This window comes from Salmo salar, chromosome 09, assembly GCF_965601325.2.
Source record: "Salmo salar chromosome 09, fSalSal1, whole genome shotgun sequence".
NCBI classification, from domain to species: Eukaryota; Metazoa; Chordata; class Actinopteri; order Salmoniformes; family Salmonidae; genus Salmo; species Salmo salar.
This window is the reverse complement of record NC_138299.1, coordinates 97,086,226-97,114,194: the sequence shown is the minus strand read 5'-3', so window position 1 is coordinate 97,114,194 and position 27,969 is coordinate 97,086,226. Positions and strand designations below refer to the sequence as shown.

The following is a 27,969-nucleotide window of genomic DNA, read 5'->3' as shown; positions in this document are numbered from 1 at the left end:
AACTCTACTATATAGACTGGTGGGCTTCTAACCATCTAACTCTACTATATAGACTGGTGGGCTTCTAACCATCTAACTCTACTATATAGACTGGTGGGCTTCTAACCATCTAACTCTACTATATAGACTGGTGGGCTTCTAACCATCTAACTCTACTATATAGACTGGTGGGCTTCTAACCATCTAACTCTACTATATAGACTGGTGGGCTTCTAACCATCTAACTCTACTATATAGACTGGTGGGCTTCTAACCATCTAACTCTGCTATATAGACTGGTGGGCTTCTAACCATCTAACTCTACTATATTGACTGGTGGGCTTCTAACCATCTAACTCTGATGTATAGACTGGTGGGCTTCTAACCATCTAACTCTGCTATATAGACTGGTGGGCTTCTAACCATCTAACTCTGCTATATAGACTGGTGGGCTTCTAACCATCTAACTCTGCTATATAGACTGGTGGGCTTCTAACTATCTAACTCTGCTTTATAGACTGGTGGGCTTCTAACCATCTAACTCTGCTATATAGACTGGTGGGCTTCTAACCATCTAAATCTGCTATATAGACTGGTGGGCTTCTAACCATCTAACTCTGCTATATAGACTGGTGGGCTTCTAACCATCTACCTCTGCTTTATAGACTGGTGGGCTTCGAACCATCTAACTCTACTATATAGACTGGTGGGCTTCTAACCATCTAACTCTACCATATAGACTGGTGGGCTTCTAACCATCTAACTCTACTATATAGACTGGTGGGCTTCTAAGCATCTAACTCTACTGTATAGACTGGTGGGCTTCTAACCATCTAACTCTACTATATAGACTGGTGGGCTTCTAACCATCTAACTCTACTATATAGACTGTGGGGCTTCTAACCATCTAACTCTACTATATAGACTGGTGGGCTTCTAACCATCTAACTCTGCTATATAGACTGGTGGGCTTCTAACCATCTAACTCTACTATATAGACTGGTGGGCTTCTAACCATCTAACTCTGATGTATAGACTGGTGGGCTTCTAACCATCTAACTCTACTGTATAGACTGGTGGGCTTCTAACCATCTAACTCTGATGTATAGACTGGTGGGCTTCTAACCATCTAACTCTGATGTATAGACTGGTGGGCTTCTAACCATCTAACTCTACCATATAGACTGGTGGGCTTCTAACCATCTAACTCTACTTGATAGACTGGTGGGCTTCTAACCATCTAACTCTGCTATATAGACTGGTGGGCTTCTAACCATCTAACTCTACTATATAGACTGGTGGGCTTCTAACCATCTAACTCTGATGTATAGACTGGTGGGCTTCTAACCATCTAACTCTGATGTATAGACTGGTGGGCTTCGAACCATCTAACTCTACTATATAGACTGGTGGGCTTCTAACCATCTAACTCTGCTTTATAGACTGGTGGGCTTCGAACCATCTAACTCTGCTATATAGACTGGTGGGCTTCTAACTATCTAACTCTGCTTTATAGACTGGTGGGCTTCGAACCATCTAACTCTGCTATATAGACTGGTGGGCTTCTAACCATCTAAATCTGCTATATAGACTGGTGGGCTTCTAACCATCTAACTCTGCTATATAGACTGGTGGGCTTCTAACCATCTACCTCTGCTTTATAGACTGGTGGGCTTCTAACCATCTAACTCTACTATATAGACTTGTGGGCTTCTAACCATCTAACTTTGCTATATAGACTGGTGGTCTTCTAACCGTCTAACTCTACTATATAGACTGTTGGGCTTCTAACCATCTAACTCTACTATATAGACTGGTGGGCTTCTAACCATCTAACTACTATATAGACTGGTGGGCTTCTAACCATCTAACTCTACTATATAGACTGGTGGGCTTCTAACCATCTAACTCTACAAAATAGACTGTTGGGCTTCTAACCATCTAACTCTACCATATAGACTGGTGGGCTTCTAACCATCTAACTCTAATATATAGACTGGTGGGCTTCTAAGCATCTAACTCTACTGTATAGACTGGTGGGCTTCTAACCATCTAACTCTACTATATAGACTGGTGGGCTTCTAACCATCTAACTCTACTATATAGACTGGGGGCTTCTAACCATCTAACTCTACTATATAGACTGGTGGGCTTCTAACCATCTAACTCTGCTATATAGACTGGTGGGCTTCTAACCATCTAACTCTACTATATAGACTGGTGGGCTTCTAACCATCTAACTCTGATGTATAGACTGGTGGGCTTCTAACCATCTAACTCTACTGTATAGACTGGTGGGCTTCTAACCATCTAACTCTGATGTATAGACTGGTGGGCTTCTAACCATCTAACTCTACTATATAGACTGGTGGGCTTCTAACCATCTAACTCTACTATATAGACTGGGGGGCCTCTAACCATCTAACTCTACTATATAGACTGGTGGGCTTCTAAACATCTAACTCTGCTATATAGACTGGTGGGCTTCTAACCATCTAACTCTACTATATTGACTGGTGGGCTTCTAACCATCTAACTCTGATGTATAGACTGGTGGGCTACTAACCATCTAACTCTACTATATAGACTGGTGGGCTTCTAACCATCTAACTCTACTATATAGACTGGTGGGCTTCTAACCATCTAACTCTGATGTATAGACTGGTGGGCTTCTAACCATCTAACTCTACAATATAGACTGGTGGGCTTCTAACCATGGAACTCTACCATATAGACTGGTGGGCTTCTAACCATCTAACTGTACAATATAGACTGGTGGGCTTCTAACCATCTAACTCTGATGTATAGACTGGTGGGCTTCTAACCATCTAACTCTGATGTATAGACTGGTGGGCTTCTAACCATCTAACTCTACTATATAGACTGGTGGGCTTCTAACCATCTAACTCTGATGTATAGACTGGTGGGCTTCTAACCATCTAACTCTACTATATAGACTGGTGGGCTTCTAACCATCTAACTCTACTATATAGACTGGTGGGCTTCTAACCATCTAACTCTACTATATAGACTGGTGGGCTTCTAACCATCGAACTCTGCTATATAGACTGGTGGGCTTCTAACCATCTAACTCTGATGTATAGACTGGTGGGCTTCTAACCATCTAACTCTACTATATAGACTGGTGGGCTTCTAAACATCTAACTCTGATGTATAGACTGGTGGGCTTCTAACCATCTAACTCTGCTATATAGACTGGTGGGCTTCTAACCATCTAACTCTGATGTATAGACTGGTGGGCTTCTAACCATCTAACTCTACCATATAGACTGGTGGGCTTCTAACCATCTAACTCTACTATATAGACTGGTGGGCTTCTAACCATCTAACTCTACTATATAGACTGGTGGGCTTCTAACCATCTAACTCTACTAGATAGACTGGTGGGCTTCTAACCATCTAACTCTTATGTATAGACTGGTGGGCTTCTAACCATCTAACTCTGCTATATAGACTGGTGGGCTTCTAACCATCTAACCCTGCTATATAGACTGGTGGGCTTCTAACCATCTAACTCTACTAGATAGACTGGTGGGCTTCTAACCATCTAACTCTACTATATAGACTGGTGGGCTTCTAACCATCTAACTCTACTATATAGACTGGTGGGCTTCTAACCATCTAACTCTACTATATAGACTGGTGGGCTTCTAACCATCTAACTCTAATATATAGACTGGTGGGCTTCTAACCATCTAACTCTACTATATAGACTGGTGGGCTTCTAACCATCTAACTCTACTATATAGACTGGTGGGCTTCTAACCATCTAACTCTACTATATAGACTGGTGGGCTTCTAACCATCTAACTCTACTATATAGACTGGTGGGCTTCTAACCATCTAACTCTACTATATAGACTGGTGGGCTTCTAACCATCTAACTCTACTATATAGACTGGTGGGCTTCTAACCATCTAACTCTACTATATAGACTGGGGGGCTTCTAACCATCTAACTCTACTATATAGACTGGTGGGCTTCTAACCATCTAACTCTGCTATATAGACTGGTGGGCTTCTAACCATCTAACTCTACTATATTGACTGGTGGGCTTCTAACCATCTAACTCTGATGTATAGACTGGTGGGCTTCTAACCATCTAACTCTGCTATATAGACTGGTGGGCTTCTAACCATCTAACTCTGCTATATAGACTGGTGGGCTTCTAACTATCTAACTCTGCTTTATAGACTGGTGGGCTTCGAACCATCTAACTCTGCTATATAGACTGGTGGGCTTCTAACCATCTAAATCTGCTATATAGACTGGTGGGCTTCTAACCATCTAACTCTGCTATATAGACTGGTGGGCTTCTAACCATCTACCTCTGCTTTATAGACTGGTGGGCTTCTAACCATCTAACTCTACAATATAGACTGGTGGGCTTCTAACCATCTAACTCTACCATATAGACTGGTGGGCTTCTAACCATCTAACTCTAATATATAGACTGGTGGGCTTCTAACCATCTAACTCTACTGTATAGACTGGTGGGCTTCTAACCATCTAACTCTACTATATAGACTGGTGGGCTTCTAACCATCTAACTCTACTATATAGACTGGTGGGGCTTCTAACCATCTAACTCTACTATATAGACTGGTGGGCTTCTAACCATCTAACTCTGCTATATAGACTGGTGGGCTTCTAACCATCTAACTCTGATGTATAGACTGGTGGGCTTCTAACCATCTAACTCTGATGTATAGACTGGTGGGCTTCTAACCATCTAACTCTACTGTATAGACTGGTGGGCTTCTAACCATCTAACTCTGATGTATAGACTGGTGGGCTTCTAACCATCTAACTCTACTATATAGACTGGTGGGCTTCTAACCATCTAACTCTACTATATAGACTGGGGGGCCTCTAACCATCTAACTCTACTATATAGACTGGTGGGCTTCTAACCATCTAACTCTGCTATATAGACTGGTGGGCTTCTAACCATCTAACTCTACTATATTGACTGGTGGGCTTCTAACCATCTAACTCTGATGTATAGACTGGTGGGCTTCTAACCATCTAACTCTGCTATGTAAACTGGTGGGCTCCTAACCATCTAACTGTACTATATAGACTGGTGGGCTTCTAACCATCTAACTCTACTATATAGACTGGTGGGCTTCTAACCATCTAACTCTGATGTATAGACTGGTGGGCTTCTAACCATCTAACTCTACAATATAGACTGGTGGGCTTCTAACCATGGAACTCTACCATATAGACTGGTGGGCTTCTAACCATCTAACTGTACAATATAGACTGGTGGGCTTCTAACCATCTAACTCTGATGTATAGACTGGTGGGCTTCTAACCATCTAACTCTACTATATAGACTGGTGGGCTTCTAACCATCTAACTCTACTATATAGACTGTGGGGCTTCTAACCATCTAACTCTACTATATAGACTGGTGGGCTTCTAACCATCTAACTCTGCTATATAGACTGGTGGGCTTCTAACCATCTAACTCTACTATATAGACTGGTGGGCTTCTAACCATCTAACTCTGATGTATAGACTGGTGGGCTTCTAACCATCTAACTCTACTGTATAGACTGGTGGGCTTCTAACCATCTAACTCTGATGTATAGACTGGTGGGCTTCTAACCATCTAACTCTACTATATAGACTGGTGGGCTTCTAACCATCTAACTCTACTATATAGACTGGGGGGCCTCTAACCATCTAACTCTACTATATAGACTGGTGGGCTTCTAACCATCTAACTCTGCTATATAGACTGGTGGGCTTCTAACCATCTAACTCTACTATATAGACTGGTGGGCTTCTAACCATCTAACTCTGATGTATAGACTGGTGGGCTTCTAACCATCTAACTCTGCTATGTAAACTGGTGGGCTTCTAACCATCTAACTCTACTATATAGACTGGTGGGCTTCTAACCATCTAACTCTACTATATAGACTGGTGGGCTTCTAACCATCTAACTCTGATGTATAGACTGGTGGGCTTCTAACCATCTAACTCTACAATATAGACTGGTGGGCTTCTAACCATGGAACTCTACCATATAGACTGGTGGGCTTCTAACCATCTAACTGTACAATATAGACTGGTGGGCTTCTAACCATCTAACTCTGATGTATAGACTGGTGGGCTTCTAACCATCTAACTCTGATGTATAGACTGGTGGGCTTCTAACCATCTAACTCTACTATATAGACTGGTGGGCTTCTAACCATCTAACTCTACTGTATAGACTGGTGGGCTTCTAACCATCTAACTCTACTATATAGACTGGTGGGCTTCTAACCATCTAACTCTACTATATAGACTGGGGGGCTTCTAACCATCTAACTCTACTATATAGACTGGTGGGCTTCTAACCATCTAACTCTACTATATAGACTGGTGGGCTTCTAACCATCTAACTCTACTATATAGACTGGTGGGCTTCTAACCATCTAACTCTACTATATAGACTGGTGGGCTTCTAACCATCTAACTCTACTATATAGACTGGTGGGCTTCTAACCATCTAACTCTGCTATATAGACTGGTGGGCTTCTAACCATCTAACTCTACTATATAGACTGGTGGGCTTCTAACCATCTAACTCTGATATATAGACTGGTGGGCTTCTAACCATCTAACTCTACTATATAGACTGGTGGGCTTCTAACCATCTAACTCTGCTATATAGACTGGTGGGCTTCTAACCATCTAACTCTGCTATATAGACTGGTGGGCTTCTAACCATCTAACTCTGCTATATAGACTGGTGGGCTTCTAACCATCTAACTCTGCTATATAGACTGGTGGGCTTCTAACCATCTAACTCTGCTATATAGACTGGTGGGCTTCTAACCATCTAACTCTGCTTTATAGACTGGTGGGCTTCGAACCATCTAACTCTACAAAATAGACTGTTGGGCTTCTAACCATCTAACTCTACCATATAGACTGGTGGGCTTCTAACCATCTAACTCTAATATATAGACTGGTGGGCTTCTAAGCATCTAACTCTACTGTATAGACTGGTGGGCTTCTAACCATCTAACTCTACTATATAGACTGGTGGGCTTCTAACCATCTAACTCTACTATATAGACTGGTGGGCTTCTAACCATCTAACTCTACTATATAGACTGGTGGGCTTCTAACCATCTAACTCTGCTATATAGACTGGTGGGCTTCTAACCATCTAACTCTACTATATAGACTGGTGGGCTTCTAACCATCTAACTCTGATGTATAGACTGGTGGGCTTCTAACCATCTAACTCTACTGTATAGACTGGTGGGCTTCTAACCATCTAACTCTGATGTATAGACTGGTGGGCTTCTAACCATCTAACTCTACTATATAGACTGGTGGGCTTCTAACCATCTAACTCTACTATATAGACTGGGGGGCCTCTAACCATCTAACTCTACTATATAGACTGGTGGGCTTCTAACCATCTAACTCTGCTATATAGACTGGTGGGCTTCTAACCATCTAACTCTACTATATTGACTGGTGGGCTTCTAACCATCTAACTCTGATGTATAGACTGGTGGGCTTCTAACCATCTAACTCTGCTATGTAAACTGGTGGGCTCCTAACCATCTAACTGTACTATATAGACTGGTGGGCTTCTAAACATCTAACTCTGATGTATAGACTGGGGGGCTTCTAACCATCTAACTCTGCTATATAGACTGGTGGGCTTCTAACCATCTAACTCTGATGTATAGACTGGTGGGCTTCTAACCATCTAACTCTACCATGTAGACTGGTGGGCTTCTAACCATCTAACTCTACTATATAGACTGGTGGGCTTCTAACCATCTAACTCTACTATATAGACTGGTGGGCTTCTAACCATCTAACTCTACTAGATAGACTGGTGGGCTTCTAACCATCTAACTCTTATGTATAGACTGGTGGGCTTCTAACCATCTAACTCTGATGTATAGACTGGTGGGCTTCTAACCATCTAACTCTACTATATTGACTGGTGGGCTTCTAACCATCTAACTCTGATGTATAGACTGGTGGGCTTCTAACCATCTAACTCTGCTATGTAAACTGGTGGGCTCCTAACCATCTAACTCTACTATATAGACTGGTGGGCTTCTAACCATCTAACTCTACTATATAGACTGGTGGGCTTCTAACCATCTAACTCTGATGTATAGACTGGTGGGCTTCTAACCATCTAACTCTACAATATAGACTGGTGGGCTTCTAACCATGGAACTCTACCATATAGACTGGTGGGCTTCTAACCATCTAACTGTACAATATAGACTGGTGGGCTTCTAACCATCTAACTCTGATGTATAGACTGGTGGGCTTCTAACCATCTAACTCTGATGTATAGACTGGTGGGCTTCTAACCATCTAACTCTACTATATAGACTGGTGGGCTTCTAACCATCTAACTCTGATGTATAGACTGGTGGGCTTCTAACCATCTAACTCTACTATATAGACTGGTGGGCTTCTAACCATCTAACTCTACTATATAGACTGGTGGGCTTCTAACCATCTAACTCTACTATATAGACTGGTGGGCTTCTAACCATCGAACTCTGCTATATAGACTGGTGGGCTTCTAACCATCTAACTCTGATGTATAGACTGGTGGGCTTCTAACCATCTAACTCTACTATATAGACTGGTGGGCTTCTAAACATCTAACTCTGATGTATAGACTGGTGGGCTTCTAACCATCTAACTCTGCTATATAGACTGGTGGGCTTCTAACCATCTAACTCTGATGTATAGACTGGTGGGCTTCTAACCATCTAACTCTACCATATAGACTGGTGGGCTTCTAACCATCTAACTCTACTATATAGACTGGTGGGCTTCTAACCATCTAACTCTACTATATAGACTGGTGGGCTTCTAACCATCTAACTCTACTAGATAGACTGGTGGGCTTCTAACCATCTAACTCTTATGTATAGACTGGTGGGCTTCTAACCATCTAACTCTGCTATATAGACTGGTGGGCTTCTAACCATCTAACTCTACTAGATAGACTGGTGGGCTTCTAACCATCAAACTCTGCTATATAGACTGGTGGGCTTCTAACCATCTAACTCTACTATATAGACTTGTGGGCTTCTAACCATCTAACTCTACTATATAGACTGGTGGGCTTCTAACCATCTAACTACTATAAAGACTGGTGGGCTTCTAACCATCTAACTCTACTATATAGACTGGTGGGCTTCTAACCATCTAACTCTACTATATAGACTGGTGGGCTTCTAACCATCTAACTCTAATATATAGACTGGTGGGCTTCTAACCATCGAACTCTACTGTATAGACTGGTGGGCTTCTAACCATCTAACTCTACAATATAGACTGGTGGGCTTCTAACCATCTAACTCTACTATATAGACTGGGGGGCTTCTAACCATCTAACTCTACTATATAGACTGGTGGGCTTCTAACCATCTAACTCTGCTATATAGACTTGTGGGCTTCTAACCATCTAACTCTACTATATAGACTGGTGGGCTTCTAACCATCTAACTCTGATGTATAGACTGTTGGGCTTCTAACCATCTAACTCTACTGTATAGACTGGTGGGCTTCTAACCATCTAACTCTGATGTATAGACTGGTGGGCTTCTAACCATCTAACTCTACTATATAGACTGGTGGGCTTCTAACCATCTAACTCTACTATATAGACTGGGGGGCCTCTAACCATCTAACTCTACTATATAGACTGGTGGGCTTCTAACCATCTAACTCTGCTATATAGACTGGTGGGCTTCTAACCATCTAACTCTACTATATTGACTGGTGGGCTTCTAACCATCTAACTCTGATGTATAGACTGGTGGGCTTCTAACCATCTAACTCTGATGTATAGACTGGTGGGCTTCTAACCATCTAACTCTACTATATAGACTGGTGGGCTTCTAACCATCTAACTCTGATGTATAGACTGGTGGGCTTCTAACCATCTAACTCTACTATATAGACTGGTGGGCTTCTAACCATCTAACTCTACTATATAGACTGGTGGGCTTCTAACCATCTAACTCTACTATATAGACTGGTGGGCTTCTAACCATCGAACTCTGCTATATAGACTGGTGGGCTTCTAACCATCTAACTCTGATGTATAGACTGGTGGGCTTCTAACCATCTAACTCTACTATATAGACTGGTGGGCTTCTAACCATCTAACTCTGATGTATAGACTGGTGGGCTTCTAACCATCTAACTCTGCTATATAGACTGGTGGGCTTCTAACCATCTAACTCTGATGTATAGACTGGTGGGCTTCTAACCATCTAACTCTACCATATAGACTGGTGGGCTTCTAACCATCTAACTCTACTATATAGACTGGTGGGCTTCTAACCATCTAACTCTACTATATAGACTGGTGGGCTTCTAACCATCTAACTCTACTAGATAGACTGGTGGGCTTCTAACCATCTAACTCTTATGTATAGACTGGTGGGCTTCTAACCATCTAACTCTGCTATATAGACTGGTGGGCTTCTAACCATCTAACTCTACTAGATAGACTGGTGGGCTTCTAACCATCAAACTCTGCTATATAGACTGGTGGGCTTCTAACCATCTAACTCTACTATATAGACTTGTGGGCTTCTAACCATCTAACTCTACTATATAGACTGGTGGGCTTCTAACCATCTAACTACTATAAAGACTGGTGGGCTTCTAACCATCTAACTCTACTATATAGACTGGTGGGCTTCTAACCATCTAACTCTACTATATAGACTGTTGGGCTTCTAACCATCTAACTCTACTATATAGACTGGTGGGCTTCTAACCATCTAACTCTAATATATAGACTGGTGGGCTTCTAACCATCGAACTCTACTGTATAGACTGGTGGGCTTCTAACCATCTAACTCTACAATATAGACTGGTGGGCTTCTAACCATCTAACTCTACTATATAGACTGGGGGGCTTCTAACCATCTAACTCTACTATATAGACTGGTGGGCTTCTAACCATCTAACTCTGCTATATAGACTTGTGGGCTTCTAACCATCTAACTCTACTATATAGACTGGTGGGCTTCTAACCATCTAACTCTGATGTATAGACTGTTGGGCTTCTAACCATCTAACTCTACTGTATAGACTGGTGGGCTTCTAACCATCTAACTCTGATGTATAGACTGGTGGGCTTCTAACCATCTAACTCTACTATATAGACTGGTGGGCTTCTAACCATCTAACTCTACTATATAGACTGGGGGGCCTCTAACCATCTAACTCTACTATATAGACTGGTGGGCTTCTAACCATCTAACTCTGCTATATAGACTGGTGGGCTTCTAACCATCTAACTCTACTATATTGACTGGTGGGCTTCTAACCATCTAACTCTGATGTATAGACTGGTGGGCTTCTAACCATCTAACTCTACTATATTGACTGGTGGGCTTCTAACCATCTAACTCTGATGTATAGACTGGTGGGCTTCTAACCATCTAACTCTGCTATGTAAACTGGTGGGCTTCTAACCATCTAACTCTACTATATAGACTGGTGGGCTTCTAACCATCTAACTCTACTATATAGACTGGTGGGCTTCTAACCATCTAACTCTACTATATAGACTGGTGGGCTTCTAACCATCTAACTCTGATGTATAGACTGGTGGGCTTCTAACCATCTAACTCTACAATATAGACTGGTGGGCTTCTAACCATGGAACTCTACCATATAGACTGGTGGGCTTCTAACCATCTAACTGTACAATATAGACTGGTGGGCTTCTAACCATCTAACTCTGATATATAGACTGGTGGGCTTCTAACCATCTAACTCTGATGTATAGACTGGTGGGCTTCTAACCATCTAACTCTACTATATAGACTGGTGGGCTTCTAACCATCTAACTCTGACTGTATAGACTGGTGGGCTTCTAACCATCTAACTCTACTATATAGACTGGTGGGCTTCTAACCATCTAACTCTGCTATATAGACTGGTGGGCTTCTAACCATCTAACTCTGATGTATAGACTGGTGGGCTTCTAACCATCTAACTCTACTATATAGACTGGTGGGCTTCTAACCATCTAACTCTGATGTATAGACTGGTGGGCTTCTAACCATCTAACTCTGCTATATAGACTGGTGGGCTTCTAACCATCTAACTCTACTATATAGACTGGTGGGCTTCTAACCATCTAACTCTACTATATAGACTGGTGGGCTTCTAACCATCTAACTCTACTGTATAGACTGGTGGGCTTCTAACCATCTAACTCTGATGTATAGACTGGTGGGCTTCTAACCATCTAACTCTACTATATAGACTGGTGGGCTTCTAACCATCTAACTCTACTATATAGACTGGGGGGCCTCTAACCATCTAACTCTACTATATAGACTGGTGGGCTTCTAACCATCTAACTCTGCTATATAGACTGGTGGGCTTCTAACCATCTAACTCTACTATATAGACTGGTGGGCTTCTAACCATCTAACTCTGATGTATAGACTGGTGGGCTTCTAACCATCTAACTCTACTATATAGACTGGTGGGCTTCTAACCATCTAACTCTGATGTATAGACTGGTGGGCTTCTAACCATCTAACTCTGACTGTATAGACTGGTGGGCTTCTAACCATCTAACTCTGATGTATAGACTGGTGGGCTTCTAACCATCTAACTCTACTATATAGACTGGTGGGCTTCTAACCATCTAACTCTGATGTATAGACTGGTGGGCTTCTAACCATCTAACTCTACTATATAGACTGGTGGGCTTCTAACCATCTAACTCTACTATATAGACTGGTGGGCTTCTAACCATCTAACTCTACTATATAGACTGGTGGGCTTCTAACCATCTAACTCTACTAGATAGACTGGTGGGCTTCTAACCATCTAACTCTGCTATATAGACTGGTGGGCTTCTAACCATCTAACTCTGATGTATAGACTGGTGGGCTTCTAACCATCTAACTCTACTATATAGACTGGTGGGCTTCTAACCATCTAACTCTGATGTATAGACTGGTGGGCTTCTAACCATCTAACTCTGCTATATAGACTGGTGGGCTTCTAACCATCTAACTCTGATGTATAGACTGGTGGGCTTCTAACCATCTAACTCTACTATATAGACTGGTGGGCTTCTAACCATCTAACTCTACTATATAGACTGGTGGGCTTCTAACCATCTAACTCTACTATATAGACTGGTGGGCTTCTAACCATCTAACTCTACTATATAGACTGGTGGGCTTCTAACCATCTAACTCTGATGTATAGACTGGTGGGCTTCTAACCATCTAACTCTGCTATATAGACTGGTGGGCTTCTAACCATCTAACTCTGCTATATAGACTGGTGGGCTTCTAACCATCTAACTCTACTATATAGACTGGTGGGCTTCTAACCATCTAACTCTGCTATATAGACTGGTGGGCTTCTAACCATCTAACTCTGATGTATAGACTGGTGGGCTTCTAACCATCTAACTCTACCATATAGACTGGTGGGCTTCTAACCATCTAACTCTACTATATAGACTGGTGGGCTTCTAACCATCTAACTCTACTATATAGACTGGTGGGCTTCTAACCATCTAACTCTACTAGATAGACTGGTGGGCTTCTAACCATCTAACTCTTATGTATAGACTGGTGGGCTTCTAACCATCTAACTCTGCTATATAGACTGGTGGGCTTCTAACCATCTAACCCTGCTATATAGACTGGTGGGCTTCTAACCATCTAACTCTACTAGATAGACTGGTGGGCTTCTAACCATCAAACTCTGCTATATAGACTGGTGGGCTTCTAACCATCTAACTCTACTATATAGACTTGTGGGCTTCTAACCATCTAACTCTACTATATAGACTGGTGGGCTTCTAACCATCTAACTACTATAAAGACTGGTGGGCTTCTAACCATCTAACTCTACTATATAGACTGGTGGGCTTCTAACCATCTAACTCTACTATATAGACTGTTGGGCTTCTAACCATCTAACTCTACTCTATAGACTGGTGGGCTTCTAACCATCTAACTCTAATATATAGACTGGTGGGCTTCTAACCATCGAACTCTACTGTATAGACTGGTGGGCTTCTAACCATCTAACTCTACAATATAGACTGGTGGGCTTCTAACCATCTAACTCTACTATATAGACTGGGGGGCTTCTAACCATCTAACTCTACTATATAGACTGGTGGGCTTCTAACCATCTAACTCTGCTATATAGACTTGTGGGCTTCTAACCATCTAACTCTACTATATAGACTGGTGGGCTTCTAACCATCTAACTCTGATGTATAGACTGTTGGGCTTCTAACCATCTAACTCTACTGTATAGACTGGTGGGCTTCTAACCATCTAACTCTGATGTATAGACTGGTGGGCTTCTAACCATCTAACTCTACTATATAGACTGGTGGGCTTCTAACCATCTAACTCTACTATATAGACTGGGGGGCCTCTAACCATCTAACTCTACTATATAGACTGGTGGGCTTCTAACCATCTAACTCTGCTATATAGACTGGTGGGCTTCTAACCATCTAACTCTGCTATGTAAACTGGTGGGCTTCTAACCATCTAACTCTACTATATAGACTGGTGGGCTTCTAACCATCTAACTCTACTATATAGACTGGTGGGCTTCTAACCATCTAACTCTACTATATAGACTGGTGGGCTTCTAACCATCTAACTCTGATGTATAGACTGGTGGGCTTCTAACCATCTAACTCTACAATATAGACTGGTGGGCTTCTAACCATGGAACTCTACCATATAGACTGGTGGGCTTCTAACCATCTAACTGTACAATATAGACTGGTGGGCTTCTAACCATCTAACTCTGATATATAGACTGGTGGGCTTCTAACCATCTAACTCTGATGTATAGACTGGTGGGCTTCTAACTATCTAACTCTACTATATAGACTGGTGGGCTTCTAACCATCTAACTCTGATGTATAGACTGTTGGGCTTCTAACCATCTAACTCTACTATATAGACTGGTGGGCTTCTAACCATCTAACTCTACTATATAGACTGGTGGGCTTCTAACCATCTAACTCTACTATATAGACTGGTGGGCTTCTAACCATCTAACTCTGCTATATAGACTGGTGGGCTTCTAACCATCTAACTCTGATGTATAGACTGGTGGGCTTCTAACCATCTAACTCTACAATATAGACTGGTGGGCTTCTAACCATGGAACTCTACCATATAGACTGGTGGGCTTCTAACCATCTAACTGTACAATATAGACTGGTGGGCTTCTAACCATCTAACTCTGATATATAGACTGGTGGGCTTCTAACCATCTAACTCTGATGTATAGACTGGTGGGCTTCTAACCATCTAACTCTACTATATAGACTGGTGGGCTTCTAACCATCTAACTCTACTATATAGACTGGTGGGCTTCTAACCATCTAACTCTACTATATAGACTGGTGGGCTTCTAACCATCTAACTCTGCTATATAGACTGGTGGGCTTCTAACCATCTAACTCTGATGTATAGACTGGTGGGCTTCTAACCATCTAACTCTACAATATAGACTGGTGGGCTTCTAACCATGGAACTCTACCATATAGACTGGTGGGCTTCTAACCATCTAACTGTACAATATAGACTGGTGGGCTTCTAACCATCTAACTCTGATATATAGACTGGTGGGCTTCTAACCATCTAACTCTGATGTATAGACTGGTGGGCTTCTAACCATCTAACTCTACTATATAGACTGGTGGGCTTCTAACCATCTAACTCTGATGTATAGACTGGTGGGCTTCTAACCATCTAACTCTACTATATAGACTGGTGGGCTTCTAACCATCTAACTCTACTATATAGACTGGTGGGCTTCTAACCATCTAACTCTACTATATAGACTGGTGGGCTTCTAACCATCTAACTCTGCTATATAGACTGGTGGGCTTCTAACCATCTAACTCTGATGTATAGACTGGTGGGCTTCTAACCATCTAACTCTACTATATAGACTGGTGGGCTTCTAAACATCTAACTCTGATGTATAGACTGGTGGGCTTCTAACCATCTAACTCTGCTATATAGACTGGTGGGCTTCTAACCATCTAACTCTACTATATAGACTGGTGGGCTTCTAACCATCTAACTCTACTATATAGACTGGTGGGCTTCTAACCATCTAACTCTACTGTATAGACTGGTGGGCTTCTAACCATCTAACTCTGATGTATAGACTGGTGGGCTTCTAACCATCTAACTCTACTATATAGACTGGTGGGCTTCTAACCATCTAACTCTACTATATAGACTGGGGGGCCTCTAACCATCTAACTCTACTATATAGACTGGTGGGCTTCTAACCATCTAACTCTGATGTATAGACTGGTGGGCTTCTAACCATCTAACTCTACTATGTAGACTGGTGGGCTTCTAACCATCTAACTCTGATGTATAGACTGATGGGCTTCTAACCATCTAACTCTGATGTATAGACTGGTGGGCTTCTAACCATCTAACTCTGATGTATAGACTGGTGGGCTTCTAACCATCTAACTCTGCTATATAGACTGGTGGGCTTCTAACCATCTAACTCTGATGTATAGACTGGTGGGCTTCTAACCATCTAACTCTACCATATAGACTGGTGGGCTTCTAACCATCTAACTCTACTATATAGACTGGTGGGCTTCTAACCATCTAACTCTACTATATAGACTGGTGGGCTTCTAACCATCTAACTCTACTAGATAGACTGGTGGGCTTCTAACCATCTAACTCTGCTATATAGACTGGTGGGCTTCTAACCATCTAACTCTGATGTATAGACTGGTGGGCTTCTAACCATCTACCTCTACTATATAGACTGGTGGGCTTCTAAACATCTAACTCTGATGTATAGACTGGTGGGCTTCTAACCATCTAACTCTGCTATATAGACTGGTGGGCTTCTAACCATCTAACTCTGATGTATAGACTGGTGGGCTTCTAACCATCTAACTCTACCATATAGACTGGTGGGCTTCTAACCATCTAACTCTGATGTATAGACTGGTGGGCTTCTAACCATCTAACTCTACTATATAGACTGGTGGGCTTCTAACCATCTAACTCTACTATATAGACTGGTGGGCTTCTAACCATCTAACTCTACTGTATAGACTGGTGGGCTTCTAACCATCTAACTCTGATGTATAGACTGGTGGGCTTCTAACCATCTAACTCTACTATATAGACTGGTGGGCTTCTAACCATCTAACTCTACTATATAGACTGGGGGGCCTCTAACCATCTAACTCTGCTATATAGACTGGTGGGCTTCTAACCATCTAACTCTACTATATAGACTGGTGGGCTTCTAACCATCTAACTCTACTATATAGACTGGTGGGCTTCTAACCATCTAACTCTACTATAATGACTGGTGGGCTTCTAACCATCTAACTCTGCTATATAGACTGGTGGGCTTCTAACCATCTAACTCTACTATAATGACTGGTGGGCTTCTAACCATCTAACTCTGCTATATAGACTGGTGGGCTTCTAACCATCTAACTCTACTATATAGACTGGTGGGCTTCTAACCATCTAACTCTGATGTATAGACTGGTGGGATTCTAACCATCTACCTCTGATGTATAGACTGGTGGGCTTCTAATCATCTAACTCTACTATATAGACTGGTGGGCTTCTAACAATCTAACTCTGCTATATAGACTGGTGGGCTTCTAACCATCTAACTCTACAATATAGACTGGTGGGCTTCTAACCATGGAACTCTACCATATAGACTGGTGGGCTTCTAACCATCTAACTGTACAATATAGACTGGTGGGCTTCTAACCATCTAACTCTGATATATAGACTGGTGGGCTTCTAACCATCTAACTCTGATGTATAGACTGGTGGGCTTCTAACTATCTAACTCTACTATATAGACTGGTGGGCTTCTAACCATCTAACTCTGATGTATAGACTGGTGGGCTTCTAACCATCTAACTCTACTATATAGACTGGTGGGCTTCTAACCATCTAACTCTACTATATAGACTGGTGGGCTTCTAACCATCTAACTCTACTATATAGACTGGTGGGCTTCTAACCATCTAACTCTGCTATATAGACTGGTGGGCTTCTAACCATCTAACTCTGATGTATAGACTGGTGGGCTTCTAACCATCTAACTCTACAATATAGACTGGTGGGCTTCTAACCATGGAACTCTACCATATAGACTGGTGGGCTTCTAACCATCTAACTGTACAATATAGACTGGTGGGCTTCTAACCATCTAACTCTGATATATAGACTGGTGGGCTTCTAACCATCTAACTCTGATGTATAGACTGGTGGGCTTCTAACCATCTAACTCTACTATATAGACTGGTGGGCTTCTAACCATCTAACTCTACTATATAGACTGGTGGGCTTCTAACCATCTAACTCTACTATATAGACTGGTGGGCTTCTAACCATCTAACTCTACTATATAGACTGGTGGGCTTCTAACCATCTAACTCTGCTATATAGACTGGTGGGCTTCTAACCATCTAACTCTGATGTATAGACTGGTGGGCTTCTAACCATCTAACTCTACTATATAGACTGGTGGGCTTCTAAACATCTAACTCTGATGTATAGACTGGTGGGCTTCTAACCATCTAACTCTGCTATATAGACTGGTGGGCTTCTAACCATCTAACTCTACTATATAGACTGGTGGGCTTCTAACCATCTAACTCTACTATATAGACTGGTGGGCTTCTAACCATCTAACTCTACTGTATAGACTGGTGGGCTTCTAACCATCTAACTCTGATGTATAGACTGGTGGGCTTCTAACCATCTAACTCTACTATATAGACTGGTGGGCTTCTAACCATCTAACTCTACTATATAGACTGGGGGGCCTCTAACCATCTAACTCTACTATATAGACTGGTGGGCTTCTAACCATCTAACTCTGATGTATAGACTGGTGGGCTTCTAACCATCTAACTCTACTATGTAGACTGGTGGGCTTCTAACCATCTAACTCTGATGTATAGACTGATGAGCTTCTAACCATCTAACTCTGATGTATAGACTGGTGGGCTTCTAACCATCTAACTCTGATGTATAGACTGGTGGGCTTCTAACCATCTAACTCTGCTATATAGACTGGTGGGCTTCTAACCATCTAACTCTGATGTATAGACTGGTGGGCTTCTAACCATCTAACTCTACCATATAGACTGGTGGGCTTCTAACCATCTAACTCTACTATATAGACTGGTGGGCTTCTAACCATCTAACTCTACTATATAGACTGGGGGGCCTCTAACCATCTAACTCTACTATATAGACTGGTGGGCTTCTAACCATCTAACTCTGATGTATAGACTGGTGGGCTTCTAACCATCTAACTCTACTATATAGACTGGTGGGCTTCTAACCATCTAACTCTGATGTATAGACTGATGGGCTTCTAACCATCTAACTCTGATGTATAGACTGGTGGGCTTCTAACCATCTAACTCTGATGTATAGACTGGTGGGCTTCTAACCATCTAACTCTGCTATATAGACTGGTGGGCTTCTAACCATCTAACTCTGATGTATAGACTGGTGGGCTTCTAACCATCTAACTCTACCATATAGACTGGTGGGCTTCTAACCATCTAACTCTACTATATAGACTGGTGGGCTTCTAACCATCTAACTCTACTATATAGACTGGTGGGCTTCTAACCATCTAACTCTACTAGATAGACTGGTGGGCTTCTAACCATCTAACTCTGCTATATAGACTGGTGGGCTTCTAACCATCTAACTCTGATGTATAGACTGGTGGGCTTCTAACCATCTACCTCTACTATATAGACTGGTGGGCTTCTAAACATCTAACTCTGATGTATAGACTGGTGGGCTTCCAACCATCTAACTCTGCTATATAGACTGGTGGGCTTCTAACCATCTAACTCTGATGTATAGACTGGTGGGCTTCTAACCATCTAACTCTACCATATAGACTGGTGGGCTTCTAACCATCTAACTCTGATGTATAGACTGGTGGGCTTCTAACCATCTAACTCTACTATATAGACTGGTGGGCTTCTAACCATCTAACTCTACTATATAGACTGGTGGGCTTCTAACCATCTAACTCTACTGTATAGACTGGTGGGCTTCTAACCATCTAACTCTGATGTATAGACTGGTGGGCTTCTAACCATCTAACTCTACTATATAGACTGGTGGGCTTCTAACCATCTAACTCTACTATATAGACTGGGGGGCCTCTAACCATCTAACTCTGCTATATAGACTGGTGGGCTTCTAACCATCTAACTCTACTATATAGACTGGTGGGCTTCTAACCATCTAACTCTACTATATAGACTGGTGGGCTTCTAACCATCTAACTCTACTATAATGACTGGTGGGCTTCTAACCATCTAACTCTGCTATATAGACTGGTGGGCTTCTAACCATCTAACTCTACTATAATGACTGGTGGGCTTCTAACCATCTAACTCTGCTATATAGACTGGTGGGCTTCTAACCATCTAACTCTACTATATAGACTGGTGGGCTTCTAACCATCTAACTCTGATGTATAGACTGGTGGGATTCTAACCATCTACCTCTGATGTATAGACTGGTGGGCTTCTAATCATCTAACTCTACTATATAGACTGGTGGGCTTCTAACAATCTAACTCTGCTATATAGACTGGTGGGCTTCTAACCATCTAACTCTACTATATAGACTGGTGGGCTTCTAACCATCTAACTCTACTATATAGACTGGTGGGCTTCTAACCATCTAACTCTGATGTATAGACTGGTGGGCTTCTAACCATCTAACTCTGATGTATAGACTGGTGGGTTCCAACCATCTAACTCTACTATATAGACTGGTGGGCTTCTAACCATCTAACTCTACTATATAGACTTGTGGGCTTCTAACCATCTAACTTTGCTATATAGACTGGTGGTCTTCTAACCATCTAACTCTACTATATAGACTGTTGGGCTTCTAACCATCTAACTCTACTATATAGACTTGTGGGCTTCTAACCATCTAACTACTATATAGACTGGTGGGCTTCTAACCATCTAACTCTACTATATAGACTGGTGGGCTTCTAACCATCTAACTCTACTATATAGACTGGTGGGCTTCTAACCATCTAACTCCACTATATAGACTGGTGGGCTTCTAACCATCTAACTCTGATGTATAGACTGATGGGCTTCTAACCATCTAACTCTGATGTATAGACTGGTGGGCTTCTAACCATCTAACTCTGATGTATAGACTGGTGGGCTTCTAACCATCTACCTCTGCTATATAGACTGGTGGGCTTCTAACCATCTAACTCTACTATATAGACTGGTGGGCTTCTAACCATCTAACTCTACTATATAGACTGGTGGGCTTCTAACCATCTAACTCTACTATATAGACTGGTGGGCTTCTAACCATCTAACTCTACTAGATAGACTGGTGGGCTTCTAACCATCTAACTCTGCTATATAGACTGGTGGGCTTCTAACCATCTAACTCTGATGTATAGACTGGTGGGCTTCTAACCATCTACCTCTACTATATAGACTGGTGGGCTTCTAAACATCTAACTCTGATGTATAGACTGGTGGGCTTCTAACCATCTAACTCTGCTATATAGACTGGTGGGCTTCTAACCATCTAACTCTGATGTATAGACTGGTGGGCTTCTAACCATCTAACTCTACCATATAGACTGGTGGGCTTCTAACCATCTAACTCTGATGTATAGACTGGTGGGCTTCTAACCATCTAACTCTACTATATAGACTGGTGGGCTTCTAACCATCTAACTCTACTATATAGACTGGTGGGCTTCTAACCATCTAACTCTACTGTATAGACTGGTGGGCTTCTAACCATCTAACTCTGATGTATAGACTGGTGGGCTTCTAACCATCTAACTCTACTATATAGACTGGTGGGCTTCTAACCATCTAACTCTACTATATAGACTGGGGGGCCTCTAACCATCTAACTCTGCTATATAGACTGGTGGGCTTCTAACCATCTAACTCTACTATATAGACTGGTGGGCTTCTAACCATCTAACTCTACTATATAGACTGGTGGGCTTCTAACCATCTAACTCTACTATAATGACTGGTGGGCTTCTAACCATCTAACTCTGCTATATAGACTGGTGGGCTTCTAACCATCTAACTCTACTATAATGACTGGTGGGCTTCTAACCATCTAACTCTGCTATATAGACTGGTGGGCTTCTAACCATCTAACTCTACTATATAGACTGGTGGGCTTCTAACCATCTAACTCTGATGTATAGACTGGTGGGATTCTAACCATCTACCTCTGATGTATAGACTGGTGGGCTTCTAATCATCTAACTCTACTATATAGACTGGTGGGCTTCTAACAATCTAACTCTGCTATATAGACTGGTGGGCTTCTAACCATCTAACTCTACTATATAGACTGGTGGGCTTCTAACCATCTAACTCTACTATATAGACTGGTGGGCTTCTAACCATCTAACTCTACTATAATGACTGGTGGGCTTCTAACCATCTAACTCTGATGTATAGACTGGTGGGCTTCTAACCATCTAACTCTGATGTATAGACTGGTGGGTTCCAACCATCTAACTCTACTATATAGACTGGTGGGCTTCTAACCATCTAACTCTACTATATAGACTTGTGGGCTTCTAACCATCTAACTTTGCTATATAGACTGGTGGTCTTCTAACCATCTAACTCTACTATATAGACTGTTGGGCTTCTAACCATCTAACTCTACTATATAGACTTGTGGGCTTCTAACCATCTAACTACTATATAGACTGGTGGGCTTCTAACCATCTAACTCTACTATATAGACTGGTGGGCTTCTAACCATCTAACTCTACTATATAGACTGGTGGGCTTCTAACCATCTAACTCCACTATATAGACTGGTGGGCTTCTAACATTCTTACTCCACTATATAGACTGGTGGGCTTCTAACCATCTAACTCCACTATATAGACTGGTGGGCTTCTAACCATCTAACTCCAATTTATAGACTGTTGGGCTTCTAACCATCTAACTCTACTATATAGACTGGTGGGCTTCTAACCATCTAACTCTACTATATAGACTGGTGGGCTTCTAACCATCTAACTCTACTATATAGACTGGTGGGCTTCTAACCATCTAACTCTGATGTATAGACTGGTGGGCTTCTAACCATCTAACTCTGATGTATAGACTGGTGGGCTTCTAACCATCTAACTCTACTATATAGACTGGTGGGCTTCTAACCATCTAACTCCACTATATAGACTGGTGGGCTTCTAACCATCTAACTCCAATTTATAGACTGTTGGGCTTCTAACCATCTAACTCTACTATATAGACTGGTGGGCTTCTAACCATCTAACTCTACTATATAGACTGGTGGGCTTCTAACCATCTAACTCTACTATATAGACTGGTGGGCTTCTAATCATCTAACTCTACTATATAGACTCGTGGGCTTCTAACCATCTAACTCTGCTATATAGACTGGTGGGCTTCTAACCATCTAACTCTACTATATAGACTGGTGGGCTTCTAACCATCTAACTCTACTATATAGACTGGTGGGCCTCTAACCATCTAACTCTGATGTATAGACTGGTGGGCTTCTAACCATCTAACTCTGATGTATAGACTGGTGGGCTTCTAATCATCTAACTCTACTATATAGACTGGTGGGCTTCTAACCATCTAACTCTGCTATATAGACCGGTGGGCTTCTAACCATCTAACTCTACTATATAGACTGGTGGGCTTATAACCATCTAACTCTACTATATAGACTGGTGGGCTGCTAACCATCTAACGCTACTATAATGACTGGTGGGCTTCTAACCATCTAACTCTGCTATATAGACTGGTGGGCTTCTAACCATCTAACTCTACTATAATGACTGGTGGGCTTCTAACCATCTAACTCTGCTATATAGACTGGTGGGCTTCTAACCATCTAACTCTGATGTATAGACTGGTGGGCTTCTAAACATCTAACTCTGATGTATAGACTAGTGGGCTTCTAACCATCTAACTCTGATGTATAGACTGGTGGGTTCCAACCATCTAACTCTACTATATAGACTGGTGGGCTTCTAACCATATAACTCTACTATATAGACTGGTGGGCTTCTAACCATCTAACTCTACTATATAGACTGGTGGGCTTCTAACCATCTAACTCTGATGTATAGACTGGTGGGCTTCTAACCATCTAACTCTGATGTATAGACTGGTGGGCTTCTAACCATCTAACTCTACTATATAGACTGGTGGGCTTCTAACCATCTAACTCTACTATATAGACTGGTGGGCTTCTAACCATCTAACTCTACTATATAGACTGGTGGGCTTCTAACCATCTAACTCTGATGTATAGACTGGTGGGCTTCTAACCATCTACCTCTGATGTATAGACTGGTGGGCTTCTAATCATCTAACTCTACTATATAGACTGGTGGGCTTCTAACCATCTAACTCTGCTATATAGACTGGTGGGCTTCTAACCATCTAACTCTACTATATAGACTGGTGGGCTTCTAACCATCTAACTCTACTATATAGACTGGTGGGCTTCTAACCATCTAACTCTACTATAATGACTGGTGAGCTTCTAACCATCTAACTCTGATGTATAGACTGGTGGGCTTCTAACCATCTAACTCTGATGTATAGACTGGTGGGTTCCAACCATCTAACTCTACTATATAGACTGGTGAGCTTCTAACCATCTAACTCTACTATATAGACTTGTGGGCTTCTAACCATCTAACTTTGCTATATAGACTGGTGGTCTTCTAACCATCTAACTCTACTATATAGACTGTTGGGCTTCTAACCATCTAACTCTACTATATAGACTTGTGGGCTTCTAACCATCTAACTACTATATAGACTGGTGGGCTTCTAACCATCTAACTCTACTATATAGACTGGTGGGCTTCTAACCATCTAACTCTACTATATAGACTGGTGGGCTTCTAACCATCTAACTCTACTATAATGACTGGTGGGCTTCTAACCATCTAACTCTGATGTATAGACTGGTGGGCTTCTAACCATCTAACTCTGATGTATAGACTGGTGGGTTCCAACCATCTAACTCTACTATATAGACTGGTGGGCTTCTAACCATCTAACTCTACTATATAGACTTGTGGGCTTCTAACCATCTAACTTTGCTATATAGACTGGTGGTCTTCTAACCATCTAACTCTACTATATAGACTGTTGGGCTTCTAACCATCTAACTCTACTATATAGACTTGTGGGCTTCTAACCATCTAACTACTATATAGACTGGTGGGCTTCTAACCATCTAACTCTACTATATAGACTGGTGGGCTTCTAACCGTCTAACTCTACTATATAGACTGGTGGGCTTCTAACCATCTAACTCCACTATATAGACTGGTGGGCTTCTAACATTCTTACTCCACTATATAGACTGGTGGGCTTCTAACCATCTAACTCCACTATATAGACTGGTGGGCTTCTAACCATCTAACTCCAATTTATAGACTGTTGGGCTTCTAACCATCTAACTCTACTATATAGACTGGTGGGCTTCTAACCATCTAACTCTACTATATAGACTGGTGGGCTTCTAACCATCTAACTCTACTATATAGACTGGTGGGCTTCTAACCATCTAACTCTGATGTATAGACTGGTGGGCTTCTAACCATCTAACTCTGATGTATAGACTGGTGGGCTTCTAATCATCTAACTCTACTATATAGACTGGTGGGCTTCTAACCATCTAACTCTGCTATATAGACTGGTGGGCTTCTAACCATCTAACTCTACTATATAGACTGGTGGGCTTCTAACCATCTAACTCTACTATATAGACTGGTGGGCCTCTAACCATCTAACTCTGATGTATAGACTGGTGGGCTTCTAACCATCTAACTCTGATGTATAGACTGGTGGGCTTCTAATCATCTAACTCTACTATATAGACTGGTGGGCTTCTAACCATCTAACTCTGCTATATAGACCGGTGGGCTTCTAACCATCTAACTCTGCTATATAGACCGGTGGGCTTCTAACCATCTAACTCTGCTATATAGACCGGTGGGCTTCTAACCATCTAACTCTACTATATAGACTGGTGGGCTTCTAACCATCTAACTCTACTATATAGACTGGTGGGCTTCTAACCATCTAACTCTGATGTATAGACTGGTGGGCTTCTAACCATCTAACTCTGATGTATAGACTGGTGGGCTTCTAACCATCTAACTCTGATGTATAGACTGGTGGGCTTCTAATCATCTAACTCTACTATATAGACTGGTGGGCTTCTAACCATCTAACTCTGCTATATAGACCGGTGGGCTTCTAACCATCTAACTCTGCTATATAGACCGGTGGGCTTCTAACCATCTAACTCTACTATATAGACTGGTGGGCTTCTAACCATCTAACTCTACTATATAGACTGGTGGGCTTCTAACCATCTAACTCTACTATAATGACTGGTGGGCTTCTAACCATCTAACTCTGCTATATAGACTGGTGGGCTTCTAACCATCTAACTCTACTATAATGACTGGTGGGCTTCTAACCATCTAACTCTGCTATATAGACTGGTGGGCTTCTAACCATCTAACTCTGATGTATAGACTGGTGGGCTTCTAACCATCTAACTCTGATGTATAGACTGGTGGGCTTCTAACCATCTAACTCTGATGTATAGACTGGTGGGTTCCAACCATCTAACTCTACTACATAGACTGGTGGGCTTCTAACCATCTAACTCTAATATATAGACTGGTGGGCTTCTAACCATCTAACTCTACTATATAGACTGGTGGGCTTCTAACCATCTAACTCTGATGTATAGACTGGTGGGCTTCTAACCATCTAACTCTGATGTATAGACTGGTGGGCTTCTAACCATCTAACTCTACTATATAGACTGGTGGGCTTCTAACCATCTAACTCTACTATTTAGACTGGTGGGCTTCTAACCATCTAACTCTACTATATAGACTGGTGGTCTTCTAACCATCTAACTCTGATGTATAGACTGGTGGGCTTCTAACCATCTACCTCTGATGTATAGACTGGTGGGCTTCTAATCATCTAACTCTACTATATAGACTGGTGGGCTTCTAACCATCTAACTCTGCTATATAGACTGGTGGGCTTCTAACCATCTAACTCTACTATATAGACTGGTGGGCTTCTAACCATCTAACTCTACTATATAGACTGGTGGGCTTCTAACCATCTAACTCTACTATAATGACTGGTGGGCTTCTAACCATCTAACTCTGATGTATAGACTGGTGGGCTTCTAACCATCTAACTCTGATGTATAGACTGGTGGGTTCCAACCATCTAACTCTACTATATAGACTGGTGGGCTTCTAACCATCTAACTCTACTATATAGACTTGTGGGCGTCTAACCATCTAACTACTATATAGACTGGTGGGCTTCTAACCATCTAACTCTACTATATAGACTGGTGGGCTTCTAACCATCTAACTCTACTATATAGACTGTTGGGCTTCTAACCATCTAACTCTACTATATAGACTGGTGGGCTTCTAACCATCTAACTCTACTATATAGACTGGTGGGCTTCTAACCATCTAACTCTACTATATAGACTGGTGGGCTTCTAACCATCTAACTCTGATGTATAGACTGGTGGGCTTCTAACCATCTAACTCTGATGTATAGACTGGTGGGCTTCTAATCATCTAACTCTACTATATAGACTGGTGGGCTTCTAACCATCTAACTCTGCTATATAGACTGGTGGGCTTCTAACCATCTAACTCTACTATATAGACTGGTGGGCTTCTAACCATCTAACTCTACTATATAGACTGGTGGGCCTCTAACCATCTAACTCTGATGTATAGACTGGTGGGCTTCTAACCATCTAACTCTGATGTATAGACTGG

General features: G+C 41.8%; 1 protein-coding gene across 1 annotated transcript in view; it reads left to right on the top strand.

Annotated features, from left to right (window-relative positions):
- Positions 1–27,969, top strand: part of LOC106612219 (BTB/POZ domain-containing protein KCTD16) — a 374,496-nt gene that overhangs the window by 170,488 nt on the left and 176,039 nt on the right. The gene's annotated exons all lie outside the window — the stretch shown is intronic.